Source organism: Hyperolius riggenbachi, chromosome 6 (assembly GCF_040937935.1).
Source record: "Hyperolius riggenbachi isolate aHypRig1 chromosome 6, aHypRig1.pri, whole genome shotgun sequence".
In the NCBI taxonomy this organism is placed as follows: domain Eukaryota; kingdom Metazoa; phylum Chordata; class Amphibia; order Anura; family Hyperoliidae; genus Hyperolius; species Hyperolius riggenbachi.
The window spans coordinates 218,790,773-218,815,348 of record NC_090651.1 but is presented as its reverse complement, the minus strand read 5'-3'; the positions used below and the strand labels follow the sequence as shown (position 1 = coordinate 218,815,348).

Genomic DNA, 24,576 nt, shown 5'->3' with positions numbered 1-24,576 from the left:
GTCAAAAGCACCAAATGATAGACCTGGCTAGATATTACATCTAGTTTGTTATGCTTTTAATTCCATTTTGCTTGTTTTAAATTGGTGCTAGGTTCTAAATTAGGTTCTACACAATAATAGTATTAAAACTCATCATCGATATTCTGTGCAAAACATGTGTAGTGAAGTAGCAATGGTTTCCAAACCACTGCTGGAAGATCAGATCAGGAATTGTAGTGGCTGAAATTTAGCAATCAACCACGGACTTTCTACATTATTTCAGTCTGCTAGAGAAAAGTCCTGTCAACTGTGTGTGCGTTTTTAGAGGATTAATTGCTGCATTTATTGTTATTTGGAGTCTTTAACTAAACAGCTCAATAAAGCTTTAATGGTTTGTACAACAAATGGGGAAATGTGTCTGCCCTCTGCTGCTACAACTGGGGTGCCCTTTATGGTCTTCGATATTAAGGATTCTCTGTAATTTAGGGCTTCAGAGAACACTGCCACAATAAAATTTGATTTCGTACTACAGTTTCTAGAGGTTTTTCTTCTCTCAGATGGACTTTCCATGCGAGAAAATATAATTAGCAGAAAAAGCCTGAGAATGGAGACATTGGTGTGTAGATAAATTAGGATCTTTTCATTTCCATCCTTGCCGGTGAGCAAAGGTAGAACCACATAGTCAAATATCACAAGCTTTTCTGAAAGTGGCTCATTAATTATAATAAGGGCAGGGATGTTAGTAGCAGGGTCTCTCCTTAAACATATTGCCGGTATTGAGTGAGTGGTCTGTGTAATACCAAAGATGCAGCAGATTTTATATGTAGCATATATATGTCTCTGTTCTCCCAGGAAGACATAATTAGACACCATATTTACATCCATACCCTCAGAGGAAGAGACCCCAGATTTTCAGGTTTAGGGATGAAGAAATCTGTTCACAAGCAGAAATTCCTAATGCTGTAAATAACACGCTGCGTTTATGGGCTGGTATCGAGCGTCACCGCTCTTCCACGCGTGCACGCGGATCGATTCCCGCTCGTCCCCGCGGGCGCTTCTTATCAGCGCTTCGTTTTTTTCTATTGTCCGCCCGCGGAGATCGAGCGCGGTATCGATCCGCCGCGCTGATCGGACAGGTTGGATCTTATCAATCGAGCCATCAGCGGCTCGATTGATAAGAACTATCTAACCATGTATGTCCAGCATAATGCTGTAAATACACAGTGCATTTATGGGCTGGTATCGAGCGTCACCACTCTTCCGCGCGGATCGATTCCTGCTCGTCCCCGCGGGCGCTTCTTATCAGCGCTTCGTTTTTTCTATTGTCCGCCCACGGAGATCGAGCGCGGTATCGATCCGCCGCGGTGATCGGACAGGTTGGATCTTATCAATCGAGCCATCAGCGGCTCGATTGATAAGAACTATCTAATCGTGTATGCCCAGCATAAGAATTGAAAATGATCATTTTGGAGGAAAAGGAGATCCCTGTATTCATAGCAGTTGTGCTGGCTAAACACTGATTAACCTTGCCGATTGTTGTTAGTTCAGCTAAATGTGCCATTGCAGTTGAAGCAAATGAAAAATGAGGCAAATGAGCAATGAAGCTTCATAGTGTTTGAACCATCCAATCAAGTGGCGAGAATAAAAAGTAGGATATGCCCTACACATGAAAGCATAGTAAACATTATCAGAGTGAAACCTCACTGGTCTTTACTGCACATTTACATCAATGAACTTCACCAATGTTGGCAAAGCAAAGTTCTGTTGGCCTGACAATTATCTCCTAGATAAGTTTGCCAATGTCTAGCCAGCATTAGACTGACAGAATTGGCGTTTTCAAATGATTCTTTGTGAGATATATACATAAATGGCAAAGCTAAAGTGTCATTGCCTGGGTGATATGTCACCTAGAAAGAAGGGCTACAAGCTTTTATAATCTGTTAATTATTAATTTAGCTACTACCACCTTTATTCAATTCCAGTTTAAAAAATATTAAAGTTGCGTAGTAAAGAATAATTCCTGTAATATTACCCCTGCTCAGGTACTATATCGATTGCACAAGCAGAGCTTTATGGCCTACCCACTATTTAAACACCAAATGCTTTTTAGCCCTGGATTTTTTTTATAAATAAACATTAAGAACATATATTTTCACTCTAATGCTGTCTATGTCTTCTGTAAATGCAGATCTATTACCAGGCTGTGGAAATTGTATGCTTGTATTATAATTGGGTGACTTCACACAACAAATGCAGCACCTTTCATTGGGGCTCTCTGGTGGAATCCTGTGTTGTTTTGCAGAAATCACAAGTAAACAGCTACTGCATGTTTTCTGTGATATGGACCTCCTACTGCGTCTTCCGCTGTCCACATTACACACAGATATGCGTGATTAATAAGCATCCAAAAGCTTACTTATTTCAATAAGTACTACATGCCGAATGATAAGTAGGTTTCTGGACCCAAAATTAATAACAAAGGTACTCTCATCTATTCATTGAGATGTCAATTAGCCCCAGTCATATGTGTGATCTTGCTATATAATTATGCAAAAGAATGCTGGCACCTTATGCTGCATTGTGGAGGGAAATGTCACGTTAAAACCAATTCATTACTGGGAAAGTCAAGTAGTATTAACAGGATTAAATAGAAAAGCCTTATAAGAGATTCAGCTTCCCTCTGGACGTATCTGTTCAGGTATATACTTGAGCACTGTGCATATACAAATGTCAGAACTATCAGTGTACTGAGTGCAAAGGTGTACAAAGCAACAGTGTTTCTGTATAGACTTCAGCACGGTCTGTGTATTGAGTGCCTGAATAATTAGATCGTAGAAGAGTCTGCGCATGGAGTGCCTGGATACAAAGATTACAGAAAGATCTGTGTATGACATGCCTGGAAACATTACCTGGTATGCAGTGTTAAACACCTACAAAACTAACACTGACTCATGTCCACTGAATAAAGTGGCTACAATGGGGACCCCTCCCTGCCACCTCAATCTCCGCCAATACCAGCACCGCTAAACGTACCCTCTGTGGATATCTGCACTACCTAATTGCAATTTCTATTGGGTTCCAATGGCTCCCAAATTGACGACTAAGCACTACTAAAGTAACAATTAGCATTGTGGTCTATGCAGTGTCAATTTTACCAAAGCGCTGCCAGTGCCCAAATGACCTACTTCGTTATCACAGACTATTTGTGCTGCAGGCTGCAATCTTCTCTGACAGACTCAGAATGTGCCATGCCCTTGCAGTCTGAATGGTGGAAATGATTCAGTCCAAACACCTAGAGCAGCCTCCCCACACAGAGCCTGAAATCTGATGTTCTCTCTCACAGCTTCTGGTCATCTGATTAAAACATCAACAGAATCTTCGCCCGCTGAAAGCACTTTCCAAACAATGTAATATCTCAGTCTCTCAAAACGGAGCTACAACATTTGCATAGTTTTACAAAACAGAATCATCTACAGATGTGGTAAACATGTTGATGGCAAAGAGAAATTGATGGAACAGAGAAATTCACACTACAGAGTGCTTCGTCTGTGAAGGTTCTTACATGACTCATCCTATAGAAAGAAGAGGGATACTTTGCCTATCAAATTATGAAAGATGTAGGAAAACAAAAATGGAAACCGGGAGCCCCTAATAGTGTATTATTGATGATTTTGGATGAGAATATGGTAAGCAAATAGAGATATACTCACAAACACGGGTTGCCGGGATACAGGCAACCACTAATTGCACATATGGGGATATGCATAAATGTTAGGATACATCCAGCATAATTTATTAATTTATTTATTTATGGCTATATACAGACTTCCCAATTCTCCCTATCATCATGGTAACATTGGGGTTTTGCACAAAAAACGTATAATTAATTATTTCCAACAGTAGGGGATGAATATCCCCCATGCGAAAAAGCCCTGTTCCAACATGGTAGCCTCTGGAAGTGTGCCCTTTGATGACATACTTCCGCCTAGCCATGGACTACCTCCCTCTCCCTTAGAGGTCAGAGCGGATTGGTCCGCACAGAACCATGCCCTCTCACAACATGGCAGCGGCGGATAGTGTGCCCTTAGTTGACGCACTTCCGCTTCGCCGCATACACGAATACACACTGCACAATTTGCATGAGCACTCCCCCACTCTCCCTACAGACCACGCCCCCCGTACGAATCTCCCGCCAGCTCCGCATTAGGAGAATGGCCAAGGAGTATATCAGATGCCAGCGCAGCACCCGCTCGCTACAGAGGCGCTGTGCTATGCTGCACAACTGTTAAGGTAAGACTGCAGTGGTTTATTATGGGGGAAAGACAAACATAGGTCCATACCAGCACCACCGAGACTTATGTGAAAGGGGCCACCAAATACATATATACATATAGTGGGGTAGGTGGTAACTATGCATAGTCACAATTAGGAATGTATCTTCTCCTGCCAAAATAAGATGGGTACACATCGTGTGCATATGATCCCTGGTATATTGACCATATCTGTATGATTGTAGATTTGAGCCATATTTATGATATATATTTACAATCATGTGTAGTCAAGTATTTATTATCATGTTTTTTTTCTCTTTGTTGATGCCATTGTGATTTTCTATTGTACATCTATGTATTGTTCTCCTGTTTGTTACAGCTGCTCCTTTCTATATTTTGCCTGAGGAAGCGGGCTTGAGACCCGCGAAACGCGTTGCATTTGTTTTACCTGGAGTACAGATTAAATGTTTTTTGCATACTAAATCACAGTTGTTGTGTGTGGAATTTGGGGAGGTAAGTCCACCCTTACCCCCTTATTTTAATTTTTTTAAACAGTTCTTTTATTCTGTTGGCGCCTCTGTAATTACTGTAAATTATGAAAGAGAAGACCATCTCCATACGTGGTTCTCACTTAGTAATTGGGGGTGTATCCTTCCTCATCTTCCATTAGTACCACCCTATGAAAAAGGTAAAATAGCAGATAAACCCGGTGTCTATTATGAAAAATTGTGGTAGACAGAGATTGCGTCTTGCCAAAAGGACTGGATAGATTCCCACTGGCACAACATGTGGTATAGGTTGGGGCTTGCATCACAGCATTTAGGGCACACAGTCCCTTATTTCAATCATGTCTATAGAGGCCCGTGATGGGTATATAGGCCCTATATAGACAGTTTTAAGGAACATTTCTCTCCATTCTTCTCCCACCATAGCTTTCATAACCGCTTTCCAGCCATCTTAAATTCCAAAAGGTCCTCTTTAGAGGTCTCCACCAGGTCTGCCCATTTCTGGAAGAGTTGGAAGTAATCTTTCCTATGGGTTTGGGTCTCCCTCAGAAAAGAATACAGCCAAGACAATGACTGTTTGCCTTAAAAGGAAGATCCGCGGTAAAATAAAAAAAAATAAAAAAATCCAAATCCACTTACCTGGGACTTCCTCCAGCCCGTGGCAGGCAGGACGTGCCCTCGGCGCCGCTCCGCAGGCTCCCGGTGGTCTCCGGTGGCGTGCCCGACCTGGCCAGGCCGGCTGCCAGGTCGGGCTCTTCAGCGCTCCAACGTGCGCCTCAAGAGGGCGCGCTGACGTCATCGGACGTCCTCCGGGCTGTACTGCGCAGGCTCAGTAGTTCTGCGCCTGCACAGTACAGCCCGGAGGGCGTCCAATGATGTCAGCGCGCCCCCATGAGGCGCATTTTGGAGCGCAGAAGAGCCTGACTTGGCCAGGTCGGGTCGGCCACTGAAGAACAACGGGAGCCTGCGGAGCAGCGCCGAGGGCACGTCCTGCCTGCCATCCAGGTAAGTGGATTTGGATTTTTTTAACTGTGTGAACTTTCCCTTTAAGTGTCACATAATAGACCTTCAAAGCATGAATTTGTTTTTACAGTTCTATGTCTCCCTACTATTTTAGTATCTGAGCTAAGCTGAACATCAGACTACAGCTGAAAAGCTTCTGCACCTTTTTTAGTTAAGTTATCAACCTCGACAGCTTATAGAGGAGACAAAAATTACCCCACCTAAGCATATCTGAGCCTGCAAAAAAGGTGTAGGAAACATTGTTGCAATCCATAAGGATACATAAACACCACATAACACAGGCGGCTATGCCATACACTGCAACACAAGGCATCTGAGTTGCTGTATCCTATACTGCTGACTCCACTGGACAAAAATGCTGCTTAAAGGGACACTGTAGGGGGGTCGGGGGAAAATGAGTTGAACTTACCCGGGGCTTCTAATGGTCCCCCGCAGACATCCTGTGCCTGTGCAGCCACACACCGATGCTCTTCCCACTGCACAGCTGAATCGCAAATCGCTAGTGATTTTTAAATCGCTAGGGTTGCTACTTTATCATAGAAATTATGAGTAGTATTTTACACTATAGTGATTTGATTTGCAAATCGCAAATCACGATCGCTTTCTGGAGCAATTTTAAGAGGGATAATGCAATGCAAACGAAAAATCGCAATCGCATAACACAATTAATGAAAAATCATTTGCAGGCGTTTGCGATTGCTAGTGGAAAAGGGCCCTAACAAATATTGCTTTTTATGAAGCACATACTGTATGCACAAATGTTCAGTAAAGTAGCCGTGCAGCCATTTGATTGATTGCATATCAGCCCTGGCAGATAAGATATACAGGGGATCAGCTGTGCTGTAATAATTCTATTCAAATCGCTCAGAAAAGCGATCAAAAAAATCGATCGATCCTCAGATCGGACATGCTGGAAATAATCAATCTGGCAGGTAACTCTGCCAAAAAATTATATGGTGTGGATCCAGCATAACATATAGGCATTTGTGGTGCTTACACCATTTTGCTAGAAATCGCGATTCAATATCAAGTATAGGATTGCTGCTTTTCAATCACTACACATTTATTTCACAGCAATTTTGCAACACTTGTACTACCCATAAACCACCATACTTTGCATTTGCAATTGCTAGAACTAAAATAAAAATCGCTACAAACAAATGCTGGGAATCGCTACTGAAATTGCTTTACAAAATGCTAGCCAAAACTGGCGATTTCAATCAGCGATCTGTAGTGAGTTCCAGGCCTTAGACTTCCCACTGGTCAGTGCACGGACCAAGAGGAAACCTTGGCATCAATTTCAGAGATGTTCCTTGTATCGCTGTAACAGGTGGGAATAGGAAGCCTCAACATAAAGTAAATTAAAATCTGCCACCAGGGCTCCCTATTGGTCCTTTGGTCTGACTGTTAAGATAATGTTGCAGCATGTAAGTACACAGAAGAAGAAGGAAAAGAGAATATAAGTATATAGATGCAAAAACATGGCTACAGGTAACAATTTTTTGTTATTGTCATACATTTTTGTAGGCTTTTATTTCAATTTTAAAGTTTACTTCCAATTTTTATTTCTAAATAGTTAAGGAGTCAAAGATTATCAGATTCACCCATTTACCTGGGAAGGAAGACATCGGAGGACTCCTTGCTTAAAAAGAGCACCCAAATTCCACCATGTTTCCTCCCCAGAACTTACCCCTACATGTGTGGGGTAGTTATCTCCTCCTCTTTAACATGTACTTGTCATGGACATGGCTTTTTAGAGTCCCCCATGTCATGGATCATGTGAGCCCCACACTGTCCAGCTTCACTATTCTGGAAATACCAGCCTGCATAGAGGGAAATTGCATTATAGAGTCTGGGAGGGGAGTAATGGGTGGGTTTGACATGCTATGTCATTTAGACAGCTCCACATTAGCAATAGAAATCACCTAGCACCTTGCGTAATTCTCTAGTTGATTATTTTAACGTTCCATGAGAGTTTGGAATCACACAGTCATTGGGAGCTTTACATTAACAATTGAATTATCCATTTAACTTTTGTGATATATCTAGAGTGATATGTGTGCAGCAAGTCTTTTATCTCCTGTAAGTGCAGCAGGCCCTGTATGTTAAGGGCTACTTGAAATAATGCTATTTATTATAAGGGGATACTTGTAAAATATTGACTTTCATCTGCAGACATATGCCATAGCAATAAGGGACTGCTACAATACAGTGAACTCCAGTATTATATAAGGCCCTATTTCCACCGTGCCAAAATGCGGGCAGAAATTTGTAGCATTTTCCCGCATGCAAGAAGGACGGGGAAACGCTGCCCATCTAAGTGTTTTGCCATCCAGACAGCACAGTGGAGCGAATCTGGACAGCATGCTGCCGTTTTATGCAGTGCGCAGCTGAATCACTCTAGCCATGCATGGCACAGCTTGGCGATACGGACTGCGGCTGCACAGCAGAACCAGAGCTGCAGACGAATCAGAAACGCAGTATTCCGTAGGTATCTCAATTTTATCAATTCATGTTTAAACATCAACTTCCCTTGCTTATACTATTTTTAAAGATGTCCAAAATGGTCTTTTTAGTTCCTATGTGTCATGCACTGGTGTCAGTGGCGGCTCCAGGAATTTTTTTAGGGGGTGCTATGCAGGTGCTGGACCAATTTGCGGGAGAGCTGACGACCTTCGTACGCCGCGGCAAAAATGGGCGTGGCTACAACCTGCGGTGAGGCGAAAAATGGGCGTGGTCATGACCGGATGAGGGCGGGGCTAACTGTAATTTAAAGTGAACCCAGGGTGAGAGTGATATGGTGGCTGCCATATTTATTTCCTTTTAAACAATTCTAGTTGCCTGGCAGCCCTGCTGATCTATTTGGCTGTAGTAGTGAACTGAATTACACCAGAAACAAGCATGCAGCTAATCTTGTCAGTTCTGACAATATTGTCAGAAACCCCTGACCTGCTGCATGCTTGTTCAGGGTCTATGGTTGAAAGAATTAGAGGCAGAGGACCAACACGGCAGCCAGGCAGCTGGTATTGCTTACAAGGAGATAAATATGGCAGCCTCAATATTATTCTCACCTTGGGTTCCCTTTAAAAGTGCAACGCAAAGACAGAGGGCCCAAGTTTTGGTGACCCTTTCCCCAGAAAATTCACATAATTGTGCAGGTTTTCTCAAGAAAATACACGTAATGTGAGCAGATTTGAACAAAAAACATGTTCAATAACCCCAATATGCACAATCGTTAGCAGATATGGCCCCAATATGCACAATCGTTAGCAGATATGGCCCCAATATGCACAATCGGTAGCAGATATGGCCCCAATATGCACAATCGGTAGCAGATATGGCCCCAATATGCACAATCGGTAGCAGATATGACCCAAATATGCACAATCGGTAGCAGATATGACCCCAATATGCACAATCGGTAGCAGAAATGACCCCAATATGCACAATCGGTAGCAGAAATGACCCCCAATATGCAAAATCGGTTGCAGAAATGACCCCAATATGCACAATCGGTAGCAGAAATGACCACAATATGCACAATCCGTAGCAGATATGACCCCAATATGCACAATCCGTAGCAGATATGACCCCAATATGCACAATCCGTAGCAGATATGACCCCAATATGCACAATCCGTAGCAGATATGACCCCAATATGCACAATCCGTAGCAGATATGACCCCAATATGCACAATCCGTAGCAGATATGACCCCCAATATGCACAATCCTTCCTCAGCAGTTTTGACCACAATCAGCACCACCTGAAAAAGAAAAGAAAAACCCATTTACTCACCTACAGCCAGAAGACCTTCTTTCCCGACCTCCTGTCCCGACCTCCTTGTGGCGCGCAGCGCCCGCGCGCCCACGATCCTCTTCCTTCCCGACGTCACGAGACTTCCTGCCTGCATGCTGAGAGCAGGGCTACGGGAAAATGGCCGCCCGAAGCCATGCACTGCAGACTCGAAGTCTGCAGAACAGGGCTTCGGGCGGCCATCTTACCGTAGCCCTGCCTGCTGCTCCGGGCTGCCGCTGTGTGAACTGACTTGGCGTCTTTCAGAAGCCTGAAGTCAGTTCACTCCAGAGGGTGCTTTGGGGTGCTTGGACAATTCTAGGGGGTGCTCGAGCACCCCCAAGCACCCCCCGGCGCCGCCCCTGACTGGCGTAAAAAAATACCGGTAGCCCCAGGGACTATGGGGGCCAGCTCCTACTCCCTCCCATCTTGCAAAGTTTAGCAGGGAGCAGTGCAATTTACCTATTCCTTCATAGAAAAGTGTAGCGTGTATCATTCTTGTGTAGGAAATGTACCTCACTCAGGACCACAGAGTAATGTATTCCATAACAGCCAATCAGAGTTTACTGTACAGGAGTCAGATTACATTACTGATTACTAAATAATAAATGCACACAGAGAGGCACCCTCTCCCTCTGCATTATACAGCATATGCTATTTAAACAGTATATGGAAGGACTCTGAATACGAATCTAGATAGTCAGATCTGGGCCAGATTCCTCTAGAGTCGTGTCACACGTTTCCTGCAGTCTGGAGCATGTAATGACTTCCATTTCACCATGTCTGTCAGCGCTCACTATCTCGGGAACAGGAAATGTTACTGCGACCAAAATAGATGCAGAGACAGCAGGATGAGCTTTATAACGGACGGTTACCAAGGTAGTTGAGCAGCCCAGATTGCAGAGTGCGACTGAGTCTCCAGCTTGATTAAAACATGAAGAAGGAAGGTAATTAAACTTAATCCACTTTTTTTTATCCATTGCTGACAATAGGAACTCTGGGTTTAATCCACAGAGAGGAGATCAATTCAAAACCTCATTAACAATCAGGATATTGCGGTGTACATAGCAACTGACCAAAGCACAGGTTTTCATTGACTTTCCAATTCCCAATACCCTCTGATTCTGCCTACTGATAACAGTGGCTGAAGTGATTTAAACTGATCATGTTAGCGTGAGGCCAAGGAGAGTATCGACTAGAAGATATTAGTAATTGGTTCCCTCCAAAATTGGCCCTAGACCATGTTAAGGCAGCCATTAACAAAACTAATTCCTCCAATTGAACAGCCAATTGATCTGACTGGGCAATGTTGATGGAGCCAATCAACAACAAAAGATGAATGTATTGATCATTCCCTCGATTAGATTTTCAGAACGATCCCACTAAACATTATGAGATTGTCTGTAGTTTCCCTCCAGTTAGTGGACCCAAATGATCATGTTGAACAGATTGCAATTACCAGATCAGCCTGTCGATCAGGAAGGAAACTGTATTGTTGATGAGCACCTTTATAGACATTGGACTCGCTATGCTAAGGATATGATTGTGAAGGACAATTACTGACATGACTATGGACTCTGTAAAGCACTGTGAAAGATGTTAACATTATAGAAATACCCAATGATGATAATAATCAGTAACTGTCTGGAAGGGACAATGATGTGATATGACAACACTAAATGCCAGGTGACACCATTGGGATGCTGGTTACTGTTTGCCAGGGGCATTAAAGCTTGATACATACACACTACGAGGTAATGTGATCTTATAATGAACACTCTGGCTTCAATCACTGTTACCGAGCCATTGGTAATATTTTGAATTTGAAAAATATCATCAGAAATTCACTAAAACCCAAATCAAAGCTGCTAAGTGAAATCATGTCAAAAGGCTTCTTGAAACCAACTCACCATTTTTATTTTATTTTTATTTTTTTTTACTCTGCGTCTGACCACCTGCCCAGGGAAAAAAGAGCGACCCCTCCGCCCCCTAGCCAGGGAGTCACAGTATGGTGGTCTGACCACCTGCCCAGGGAAAAAAAGAGTGACCCTCTCCCCCCCTAGCCCGGGAGTCACAGTCAGACCATGGTGGTTTGACCGTCAGACCACCATGGTCTGACTTTGACTCCCTGGCTGTGGGTGGTAGGGGGGTGGTCTTTTTGCCCTGGGCTGGTGGTCAGAGCCCACCATGGTCTGACTGTGACTCCCTAGCTGGGGATGGGGGGGGGGGGTACTCTTTTTGCCCTGGGCTGGTTGGTGGTCAGACTTTGACCACCAGCCCAGGGCAAAAAGAGTGCCCCCCTACCCCCAGCCAGGGAGTCACACTGTTAGACCATCACCATGGTGGGTTCTGACAACCAGCCCAGGGCAAAAAGAGTGCCCCCCTCCCCCAGCAGCCACGTCAGAAAGAGAGAGGCAGTGCAGTACATAGACTGCCTGCCTTACTGCCTGCTTACCATGAGGTCCATCTCATGGCAGGTGGAACTGGAAGAAGGCGCCGGGCCAGGATCGGTGGGGGTCCGGGCGGGGGACTATGGAGGTGCTAGCGGGCAGCGGCAGCAAGGGCCAAGGCACACACTAGCAGCAGTGGCAGCGAGGAGCCCGAGTCCAACTGGCCAAAAAGACTCCACCTTCTGGGGCTGGGCTCCGCCGCACACTGCTGCTGCACACAGGGGTGAGCCTGGGGTGCCTGGCACCTGGGTGCAAGATTTTCTCTGGTGCCTATGGGAGTGCTTAAATTAACCGCGCCCAACCACATAATCACACCCACACCTTCCACCTCTTTACGCATGCATGTGATACCCCATTCCTACCCCTCTTACATGGGCTTGCTCCTGGCTGGCTTTGGCTGCCTGCCAGTCTGCTAATCTCTGGACTGACTCAGGTTGAGAGGCTCTGCGAGTGCAACGCAGTCACACACTGCGTATTTATGGTTGCCTGCGGCCACCCTACTCTCGCTCGCTGTCGTCGGCTACTCCCCCCAAGCCCAAGCGTGAGGTGGGCTGCCTGTATCTTTCCCGTTGCGCCGCGCAGCCTGCCAGTGTTGCCAACCTTTCACGTTATTTTTTTACTGACAAATACCTAAAAATTTACTGACAAAAGATTATTTTTACTGACAAAATTTCCCCACTAAATGCACATAAGAGACAGCGTTTCACCAGTAAATGCACGTAATGACAGACAGCTTTTCACCAGTAAATGCACATAATAAGAGACCGCTTTCACCAGTAAATGCACATCATAAGAGACCGCTTTTCACCAGTAAATGCACATAATAAGAGACCACTTTTCACCAGTAAATGCACATAATAAGAGACCACTTTTCACCAGTAATTGCACATAATAAGAGACAGCTTTTCACCAGTAAATGCACATAATAAGAGACCGCTTTTCACCAGTAAATGCACATAATAAGAGACAGATTTTCACCAGTAAATGCACATAATGACAAACAGCCAGTGTCCCCAGTACATGTAGCCAGCCTGGACCCCCTTTAGGCAATGAGTGACAGGGAGCCCCTTTAGGCAGTGAGTGACAGGGAGCCCCTTTGGTAGTCTGACATTTGGCACAGACTTAGATTGGGGGATCCCCTCTCTCCCCTACTGGGGTTTATAGGAGGCATGGTTGCACAGATAGTGTGACACAAACGTAATGAATTATGAATGTGGGTTTCTGCGAACAGTGTGCATGCCCAGAAGAGCAGCTGATAACAAGCATTCTCTGTTACTGTGCCAGAATGAGCAGAGAAGCACTATATGACACTATATAAGCTGTAGGTGGAGGGTGGCCCTCTACATTGCAGCTGCCACAGGACAAAATTACTGTTTTAGGGAGAAGGTGCAGGCCTTGTAGAACCCGAAGCTCGGGTTCAAAAATAGGTATTTAACTAAACAGAGGGAAGCCTCAAGGTTCTATTGAGGCTTCCTCTGTGCTCCGATGTCTCCCTTATTCTGCACAGCCCCTCCTCCACATCGGGGCAGTGCTCCTCTCCTATTACACAGTCATGCGGAAGGTGCGCAAGCACGGCCACACTGGCGCAGTAGCTGCTCATTTATCTCATTTTGTACCAAAGCTTCGGCTCAGGTACACTTTAAATAAATTAATGGGAAGGAGGAACAGTAATATTAAAGCCATGCTTCCTCCAAATGGATGTAACATTGCTCAAGAAATCTCAGAGGAATTGTATGGCTCTGCTCACTGTCCATAAGCTGTGCATTAATGTCCATAAGCTGTCTATAAGCTGCTCACTGTACATAAGCTGTGCATTAAGGAGGCAAAACCTACATTAATATACTATTTTAGTACATAGGTTTTAGGTTACTTAAAGTCAACAGCATACAATCCTGGTTGTTTTTTCTCTATAAGGTAACTGCATACTTTGGGCTGCTACTCTTAAAAATTCTACAACAGACCCATACAAATCCATGCCTTGAAATTGTGTGTTAGGGCCAGGATCGACTAGAACGCTTTTTGCCAAGTTTTTGGATAGCCGACAATCGCCGTCGATTTCAAAAACGCTTTGCCAATGAAAGTGAATGGTGGTGAACTCACTAGAGCGATTGTGATTAGAGCTAATCACAAGCACAAAACATGCAGCATTTTGTGAGCATTTGGGCAGGGCCGGGCCGGGCCGAGGTAGAGGCGAGAGAGGCTCCAGCCTCAGGGCGCAATGTAGGGCGGGGCACACAACTCACTCAGCTATCATTCCCCTATTGTGTTTGAAGCAAAGGGACATAAGAAAAGGGGATACATGGCAGTGACTGCAACTAGAGATTAAGGTTTTGGGGGCACTGGGGCAACTCTTAGTCTAATAGCAATCAGTGGTGTCTCAGCCTTGGGTGCTGGAGGACCTTGTCCCAGCTCTGCATTTGGGCTCTAATGTAAAGAATTGGAGCATGAGAATCGCTTCTGAAATCGCTTACAAAATGCTAGCGATTGCAATTTGCAATTCCTAGTGGGTCCCTGGCATAAACTGAATTTAAGATACTGTGCAAAAACCTAAAGGTGTGCTCCAAATCTGTGATCCTGAATTCAAGTGTGACTAATGAAGGGATAAAGAAAACATATATTTGAATGGTTCTCCACACTGAAATTAGGCATTATAGGGGTTACATCCTGAGTACAGTAAACAGTCTCATTCAACTACCTTTTGTTTTAAGACATAAATACTTTACATTGCTGCCTAGTGATTAACATAATTGGTAGACTTTACTAGAGATGCTGAGAGCAATAGCTCTGCATGGGGAGGGGAAGAGATGTTCTGATGGTTTTAAGGTGCCAGGGACAGCATTAGGTGACGGTGGAATGCAATCCAACGGGGTGTGTGGCTGCGGGCAGAAATGGAATTCATCACCAGGGAAACAAGAAGAAAAATAAAAACACAAGAGGAATAATTCCACATTTGACAGCAATGTGTCCTTGTGCAAGAATGAAGGCTTTGCACCGCCTCTAGAGCACGATTCTCAGGAAGGTCTGAAAATATAAAAAGAAACCTTGATGCGGCGACAGGGGTGCCACCATCTTCCTTACAGCAGACATTTGTTTATCAGCAGAGGAATTAAAGGATTTATAGAGGATCTGAACAAAGACCATTGCAACGGCAAACTGCAAAACATATCTCATGCAGAGTGCTACAACAGGAGTAAGAAAAGCAGTGTGACACCATCCACCTGTACTGCAGCATGAACTCCCCTCTGCCCAGCAGCACTACAGCAAGCATCAGGGTGGTTTCACACTGGGGTGGTGCAGTAATTTTACCACACCACACCGCAGGTCAATAAAAGTGTATGGGGACTTTCATACTGAGCCAGTGCGACAGAAATGACGTAACCGCCGCATCCCTGACGCTCGGACAAACCTACATTACCGCGCGGTTGTGCACTGACCTATGGCAACGTGCGGCAGCCGGCGGATTGAAAGTCCAGTAAGTCTATGGCAGTGCAGGGGTTAAAAAGTTGGCGGCATTGTGGCACGCATACGTATTTTTACAATACACTTCCGCACACTTCTGTATTTCCGAAACAGGAAGTGACCGCAAGCGAGCATCACTTCTTGTTTGGATGTAGGCCAGAAGAGGATCACTGCATACTAACACGCTAGCCCTGAAGGCTTGTTTTTGGTGGTGCACTGTGTACTGCAACGCTGAACCCAATCCATAGTCTGGAACCGGCCTCAGGGGTCAGACCAGGTTAGAGTTAGTGTGAAAGAGGCCATAGGGAAGCATGAACTGACAGCAACTGTAAAAGGACCCTTAGGCTTCCGGACAGTGTTAATTTCAGTTTGTAGTTAAGCTGGACTATGTGTTAAATTTTAATTTATTGGTAGCTCAGGTCAGGGGCGTTGTTAGGATCATAAGAGATCCGGGGCACTATTGGGCACTCCAGACAGAAAATGGGTGTGGCCAAATTTACATGAACTTAACATGGGTCTAAGTAGGCTTGCCCAGCAAAATGTTGCATGAAGCCCCCTCTCGATTAATAAGAAAAAAAATGCAGCAAATCACATAAATAGGCAGAGTTATCTGGCTTCTGTGCTGGCTGGTCTGGCTTGCTGCTGCTGCCAGGTTGTCTGGCAGTTCCCCGCTTAGCATTCCCTGACCTTCTAATAGACCCTCTCCAATCATGCTCCCACAGGCCTCCCATTGAGGCACCACAACTTTCAGCATGCCCCCACCCAAGAACCCCAGCTCCCTGCATGCTCCCATAAAGGCATCACAGCGCCCAGCATGGCACCAGAGGGCCCAGTATGCCCATATAAAGGCACCAAAACACCGAGCATACCCCCGAATGATGCACAACAGCTCCCAGCATGCCCGCCATTGAGGCACAAGAGCTCACTGTGCCTGTGGGACATCCAAGGCACCCCAGAATAGATCCGGAGCACATGCCACTGATCTTTAGGGCTAGCAACGCCCCTGGCTCAGGTGATATGTCAATTTACATACATTGAAACAACTTTCAACAGCCTAAGTCAGTATTGCTCAACATTGAAGTATGGACCCCTTTATTAATGATTGCAATGACCAAGAACCCCCTACTGTAGGTAACATCATCATAAGTACCCACTAAAGCATATATATTTGTAAGGCGTTCTCCATAATTGTATATTATGCTTTTCACACATTGCTTGACTAGCTATAAATACTTACTCAGATTTGATTACCATAGCAACACACACATTCTCCCGGTAAGGCGTGTGGTGCTATTAGGTTAACAGGCGGTGCTGCCCCAGCGTTCGTACCGGCAAAATTGCTGTGCACTTCCTGAGCATGGCAACTTTACCACCGATTAGAGTATCAGTCCCCTTTGTGTCAATAATTATTTACATGCATAAGGCTCAGATAAAAGTTCAAGGTACAGTAGGTGTTTTGTTAGAGAAAAAGTTTAGGTTAGTTGCCAGAATATAGTTAAGAAGAAAAAAGAACCGACTACCCAGCAAGCTCATGGGGAACCAGAACTCCCAGACGTGTGTAAGGGGCTGCAAAGGACCAAAAAGCCCTCTTACTAAAACGTTATGCAAAACAAAAGTTTGCCTTCTTAAAACAGAAGGTATTTACCTTATTTGATAATTCAGTTTGGAATGAGCATATGGTATCTCCCACAATGCATCAATGTGAATACGTATGTCCCTGTACACCAACCACACCTCCAGAACCGCTGGAATGCAATGATGTGCCAGCTTGTTATATGTACAGCACCACAATAATCCACATCCAGACTGTTTCGGATTGGTTGATCCTCATCAGTGAAAGGCATGGATTAATGTGGCTCTATGGAGTAGGACTTCAAAACACCCAAAGTTGCAGACTACCCAGCAAACTCATAGTGAACCAGAACTCCTAGGAGTGTATAAGGGTCTACAAAGGCGCAAAACGCCCTCTTAGTAAAATGTTATGCAAAACAAGTTTCCCTTCTCAAAACAGAAGTTATTTGCGATAATTCAGGTTGGTGTGAGCATATGATGTCTCCCACAATGCATCACTGCTGAATATGCAAATCATCCTTTGTTGTTCCTGTGCCAACCAGGATGAGGATTATTGAGGCTCTGTACATACAGTATAACAAGCTGACACATCATTGCATTCCAGTGGGTCTGGAGGTGTGGTTGGCTTACAGTGATGCATTGTGGGAGACATCATATGCTCACTCCAACCTAAATTATCGCAAATATCTTCTGTTTTAAGAAGGCAAACTTTTGTTTTTGAGGAAAAGGCAGTGATTTGCAAGTCCTTAAAAGGCAACCATGACAATAAATTGTAAAATTAAAATACACAAGTCCATGTACATTTGTCCCAAAGTAAAATGAAGTTAATTATTTTTCCCTATGTAGCTGCCACATACGGTAGGCATCATTTACTCTGTACCTCTTACCAACAGGTTCTAGAGTGGAAGATCTCCTTTATGGTGTATTCCCAAATTTACTTTTTTTTTTTTTCAAACATATTTGCTGGCAAGGACGTATACAAAGATGCTGGCCTGCCTACTGTCATGCCACTATTCTGGCAGCTGTAATGTGCCATTGAGAATCCCCCATGAGAAGATGTACCTTCCCTTGATCAAAAAAGGAGTTCTACATTACCCATAAACAGAGCCTTCAAAAAGTACTATATATCATTTAATATAAATTGTATTACCAAATATTCATTTATCACAATAAGTGTATCGTTCTGAGCAGATTCTAAGAGACTAAACACATATCAAGTTCTCAGCCATGCATAATAAGGATATATTCAATCAATAAAGTGTCACAACTGGACAAAAAGTAAGTTAAACATCCCAGGTATCAATTAATGAGATCCTTCAAGTGGAAACCCAGGTTTCAGGAAAATGTCTCACAAATACTTAAAGAGAATCTGTATTCTTAAAATCACACAAAGGTCAACATACCAGTGCATTAGGGGACATCTCCTATTCCCCTCTGTCACAATTTCGCCGCTCCCCGCCGCATTAAAAATAGTCAAAAACAGTTTTAAAAAGTTTGTTTATAAACAAAATGGCCACCAAAACAGGAAGTAGGTTGATGTACAGTATGTCCACACATAGAAAATGCATCCATACACAAGCAGGCTGTATACAGCCTTCCTTTTGAATCTCAAGAGATCATTTGTGTGTTTACCTTCTGTCCCCCTGCAGCTCTCATCCACTAAATACTAGTGACAGGCTGATCGTTTCTTCCTGCAGACATCTCTGCCCTGTCTGTAATTCCTCAGTATGTGTCAGCCAGCTCCTTTCACAGCCTAAAGAGGCTCATACACCTAACGATTTTCCCGCCGATATACGGCCGATTCGATCACAGAGATGGAATCGGCTGCGAAATCGCCGCGCACACCGCTGACAGAACGATTGATTTCCGTCCAAAATCGATCGTTCCCGTCGATTCCCGATGATCCGTCCGTGCGGAAGATTTTTCTCGATCGCCGGCGGGTCGGGAGTGCGTCAATAGCGGCGTCCGAATGCCCGACGACCAACGCAATACAGCGGGTATACATTACCTGTTCCGGCCAGCGCGAGTCCCTGCTGTCACTGCTGTCTTCTCCACTCTGGTCTGGTCTCGGCATGCTTCACTTCTTCCTGCCCGGCAGGAAGTTTAAACAGTAGAGGGCGCTCTACCGTTTAAACTTCCTGCCGGGCAGGAAGAAGTGAAGTATGCCGGAGACCAGACCAGAGCGGAGAAGACAGCAGTGACAGCGGGGACTCACACCGGCGGAGCAGGTAATGTATGCGGGGGGGGGGGGGGAGCGGCGTCAGCAGCACCACCACCACCACAGTTTGTGAACGGTTTCAGGCTGAAATCGGTTCACAATCTGTTTGCAGTAAAGGTAGCCATACGATCCCTCACTGATCAGATTCGATCAGGAAGGGATCTATCTGTTGGTCGAATCTGATGGCAAATCGACCAGTGTATGGCCACCTTAACAGAGGAGGATTTTTATCCAGCTTTCTTCTCTCACTGATAAGAGAGCAGAGACTCTGCTGGCTTATGTAAATAATGCAGACACTGGAGTGTGCATAGAGGGGCCTGGAGATGGGTGTGCATAACAGATCAGCACGGAAGAGTTGGCAGCCTTCCAGACACAGGGCGAGTAGTCAGACAGGGGAAAGGTACATTGATTTATTACAGAGACGGTGATAGTAGAAAGTGCTGCAGTAAGCCAGAGCACATTAGAATAGGTTTAGGAACTTGTAGGATGGTAGAAAAAAGGATGACATTTTTGTTACAGAGTCTCTTTAAATGACAACTGAAGTTAGAAGAATGTTGAGGCTGTCATATTTATTTCCTTTTAAACAATAACAGTTGCCTGAAAGCCCTGCTGATCTATTTGGCTGCAGTAGTGCATGAATAATACCTGAAATAAGCATGCAGCTTATTTTGTCAGAGCCAACAATGTCAGAAACACCTGATCTTCATATGCTTGTTAAAGGGAAGGTTCAGGGTGGCTCTTAAAAAAATAAAAATGCCCATCCACTTACCTGGGGCTTCCTCCAGCCGTGGGCAGCCAGGACGTGCCCTCGGCGCCGCTCCGCAGGCTCCCGGTCCCCTCCGGTGGCCGACCCGACCTGGCCAGGCCGGCTGCCAGGTCGGGCTCTTCTGCGTTTCAAAATGCGCCTCACGGGGGCGCGCTGACGTCATCGGACGTCCTCCGGGCTGTACTGCGCAGGCCAGCCCGGAGGACGTCCGATGACGTCAGCGCGCCCCCGTGAGGCGCATTTTGAAACGCAGAAGAGCCCGACCTGGCAGCCGGCCTGGCCAGGTCGGGTCGGCCACCGGAGGGGACCGGGAGCCTGCGGAGCGGCGCCGAGGGCACGTCCTGGCTGCCCACGGCTGGAGGAAGCCCCAGGTAAGTGGATGGGCATTTTTATTTTTTTAAGAGCCACCCTGAACCTTCCCTTTAAGGGTCTATGGCTAGACGTATTAGAGGCACAGGATCTGCAGGACAGCCAGGCAACTAGTATTGCTTAAAAGGAAATAAATATGGCTGCCTCCATATCCCCCTCACTTCAAGTCCAAATCCAAATTGATATACTCCTAATCTATAGAAGGCATATTGCTGATGTGGAGATAAATAAAGCACCTGGGCAATGTAGTGTATGTTACCCCAGGCAACAATACCCCACTCCTGAGAAAGCTACCATTACAGCTGTGATACATGTGAGAACTGTCTGGGTGAACTCCTGCATTAATGGCCAGCACAAGATGCAGTGATTTATTCGGATCCAATACAGCTACCTCAGGTAAAGTACCACACATTGCCTGGTGATTTATGCACCTTTTATGAACCTCCTCATTCACATGCTGTTCCACATCAGCAACAGCAAGCTCACTTCCTTATAAACACAAACCAGGAAGTTAACAAGCTTTGGAATATAAATTATCATCTCAAACTTAATTACATAGCACTACAAATTTTCCTTATCACACAGTCTCACACAGATGCAGGTTGGATGCCGCTATTAGGAATTTGGAGTGTGTGGCCTCTATAAACATGACAGCACAAGCAGAGGAAGACAAAGAAGATAGAACTTAAAACATAGAGTGCGACAATGAGCAACCCAGCAGGAAGTGATAACAGAGCAAAGAGGAAAGATATCATTGCTTTTGTGTTGGTGGCAATGTGCACTGCTAATTACATATCTTGGAACACCTGCACATATGCCGTCATCCACTTTTCTTGATTCAAAAAGAGACGTCATCCACGTTTCCAACGGCAACAGCTCTACTACTTCTTGCCTCCTCAGCAAAGGAACACCATTCCTGAGGATTTTATGAGGGCATAAAATGGGTTGGAAAATGTCATCTAAAGGTGACCATCAACAGTACAATTTATAGTGAACAATCATATTTTGGATTAGGTTATTGCGATCGTATTGTATGAAAACAGAGACGCCGGTGGGCCCAATCGATCCTAAACAATTGCATTATTGTTTCCTTAAAGTGTACCAGAGATAAAAAAAAAGTTTTATACATACCTGGGACTTCCTTCAGCCCCATGTGCACAGATCGCTCTTACACAGCCATCCTTTACTGCATGCAGCTCTGGTACTGGGTCCCTTAACTTCCTCCAGTCGCAGCCAGTCTGCGCAAGAGGAAGTGCGCTTTCTGCATATCTCTCGGCGGCTGCTGGAGAGATACATAGAGGGTGCACTTCTCTTGCACAGACTGGCTTGCGACTGGAGGAGGTTATGGGACCCGGTACCAGAGCTGCGGGCAGTGGAGGATGGCGGCGTGGGAGCGATCCGTGCGCATGGGGCTGGAGGAAGCCCCAGGTATGTACAAAACTTTTTTTTCTTCTGATCCTCTGGTTTCCTTTAAAGTGCTGCTTGATTACCGTGGGAGATTTTTTTCACAGATACTATCTCAACTAGCTTCGATATCAGGAATAGTTGAATACGGTGGATCAATTAAATGTGATCTTTTCTTTTGATCTGAATGATCTTATGGAAAATACGATCATTCACTTAAAATTGCACTATTAATGGGCAACTATACTCTAGATGTTGGCTTTCAATGAACATTTGAAAGAGTAGGAGAGTAGGTGCAGAAGACCCATCTTGCTTTGGATGAAGAATGTGATCCTCAGCGGTTAAAAAATCCATTTATCTTTAGCATAGTCTTCAAATCCCCCTATGCAGAAAAGTAATTTTACTTGTAACCTGTAGACTGAGTGGAGAGGAGATTTCGGAGGTCATATAACCTTCCAGGAAGATTGTGTCACTTCAGAGATGTAATTGTCACTTTTGTTGAGGCTTCACTTAGTAGATGGAAGGGATCTAAAAGCAATTTCTAAGTAACTAGATTCAATCAGGTGGTACATCACAGGAAGCAACACTTTGTAATGAGGCGTTAAGAGGTGTGTCAGGCGAAGAGAGCATCCTGGACTTCCACAACAAATTTCACAGGGATTCATTTATCAAGGCAGGTGCAAACAAAACTAGAGAAAAAAACAAATCAGTTTCTTATATCAAATCATTAAGATTATTTTTGCTTTTCATTCCTGAAGACTGCCTGATTGCTTTGGCCAGAATCATCAGTGTGGCTCCATTTTATTTCCATCACTCCAGATACATTTTGCCTCAATGTCAAACAACCTCCCTTTGTTACCGCTACTCCATTCCAGAACATAAGCACAACACATACAGCCCAGATATCCCAGATACTTTTGTTGGATCAACTTCAACATGTGTCCCTTCCATGCAGGTAACTCAACAACCATTGAACTCCAGAACAAATATGTTCAAATACTCTGGAGTTGCAAAAATAAATATACAGCTTGGATGGTACCGTCAACTTGGATTCTGTCTCATTGTGGAATTCCTGAACAAACATACCAGTCAGATATTTTACCTACACTGTTTCTGGACCACCTGGTATCTCCAAAACTAACATGCTATCAGATGTCTCTTTCATATTGAATATAGGACAATTCCATATACCTTCAATACTAAACATAATGCCCAGAAGTTTCCTTCATACATAAACTTCAGAATGAAACATACAGCACCAGAAACATATGAAAACATACACCAGATTATGGGGATCCAGAAACACCATAACTACATAAAGTCACACTGATATAAGATATCTACGGTACATAACGCTGTAACTTATATCAGCCCTATGATTTCACCATTTTGACCCAAACATATCATGGCAACTAAAGCTATTATGAGTAAACAAATTACAACAATCATGTGATAATCAAGAGATTTGTTTCCTTGTTAACAATTGCTTCATATAAAATAACTGCACCGAAAATGAAACTAATACCTAAAGTAGTCAAATATTTTGATCCTAAGCAATTAATCTCACTCTTGTGTATGAGGCCTAGCACTAACAAGATTACCACTATGTTTCCACATAATCAATCAAAGGGTGCAAACAGTCATCAAGAACGGCAGATTCTACCAGCCTTTTCAGTAGAGCAGTTACAATGCAAAATTCTGATGTATGGCTGACTTGTGCTAACTGACTGACCAAGATGAAACCTGACCGAACCATGTTGGATACTGAGTTTCTCTGTGTGCGATGTTCGAAAAACTGAAGCAGGCAATTTTTTTTTGGAAATGGGCCAATCGCAGCAGCACGGTGGTTCACATGTAAATCGCGGTACTCATTCCCCACTAGCATGCTTCATTTCTTTCCCTGGACAGAATGTTATGCCTGATCCTGCTGCCCGGAAGCTGCCTTCCTTACTGAGTATCATGCATGCTCAGTGAGGACTTAAATAGAATTCCCCAAAATATCTCTGCTTCCATGCTTCCTAAACTTCTAAGCTTCCCAAATTTTCAGGGTAGGGAGGGGACCCCCAAACTACCTCTGTGCCAAATTGCAGTCCCCGAGCCCTGCTGGTTCCCGAGATTGATTACAGAAACCTATTTTGGGAACCAGCTGGGCCTGGGGGGCTGCAATTTGGCACAGAGATAGTTCTGGGGTCCCCTCCCTACCCTGAAAATTTGGGGAGTGTAGGATGTGTGGAAGCGGGGATATTTGGGGTGTTTAGCGCAGCAGCACAAATGAACAAGAAATGTGGCAGCCACAGGCTCCAACTGCGCATGTGGGACAGCACAAATTTACAGGCAGCAGGATCAGACACAACACCGGCTTGCATGATTCTTTGTGCAATCGCACTATGTTTCTGATAGTTTCTCGGAGCAAATGCAGCAAGTGTAAATTGTGTCGGGAATTTTTAATTTTTTTAAAAGTAACCTTGTAAAGGAAAAAGTGCACTTGGGGGTATTTATTTCAGGTGGGTGAAGCCTCTGGATCCTGATGAGGCTTTCCCATCCTCTTCAGCTTCAGGGATCCAGTGCTGGCAGCCCCTGGCAGCGGGAGCCACCTGCGCAGTAGAGGAGACCCGATCGGGCTCAGCTATTTCCAACAGAGGGGAAGCTTGTACTGTGCCTGCACATGAGTGCGGATAGGCAAATAATGCCACACGCTAAAGCTCCTAATGCGCCTCTCGGGAACTGCCAGCGCTGGATCCCCGAGGCTGAAGAGGATGGGAGA

General features: G+C 44.7%; 1 protein-coding gene and 1 long non-coding RNA gene across 2 annotated transcripts in view; one reads left to right on the top strand and one right to left on the bottom strand.

The window, feature by feature from the left end:
* The window catches only part of LOC137521317 (opioid-binding protein/cell adhesion molecule homolog), an 838,111-nt gene that overhangs the window by 240,808 nt on the left and 572,727 nt on the right, over window positions 1-24,576 (bottom strand). The window lies entirely within an intron of this gene.
* The window catches only part of LOC137521318 (uncharacterized), a 32,259-nt gene continuing 18,138 nt past the window's right edge, over window positions 10,456-24,576 (top strand). Inside the window, exon 1 of the long non-coding RNA XR_011022094.1 lies at window positions 10,456-10,521. This is a non-coding gene — a long non-coding RNA (uncharacterized lncRNA). The remainder of the gene's footprint in view (window positions 10,522-24,576) is intronic.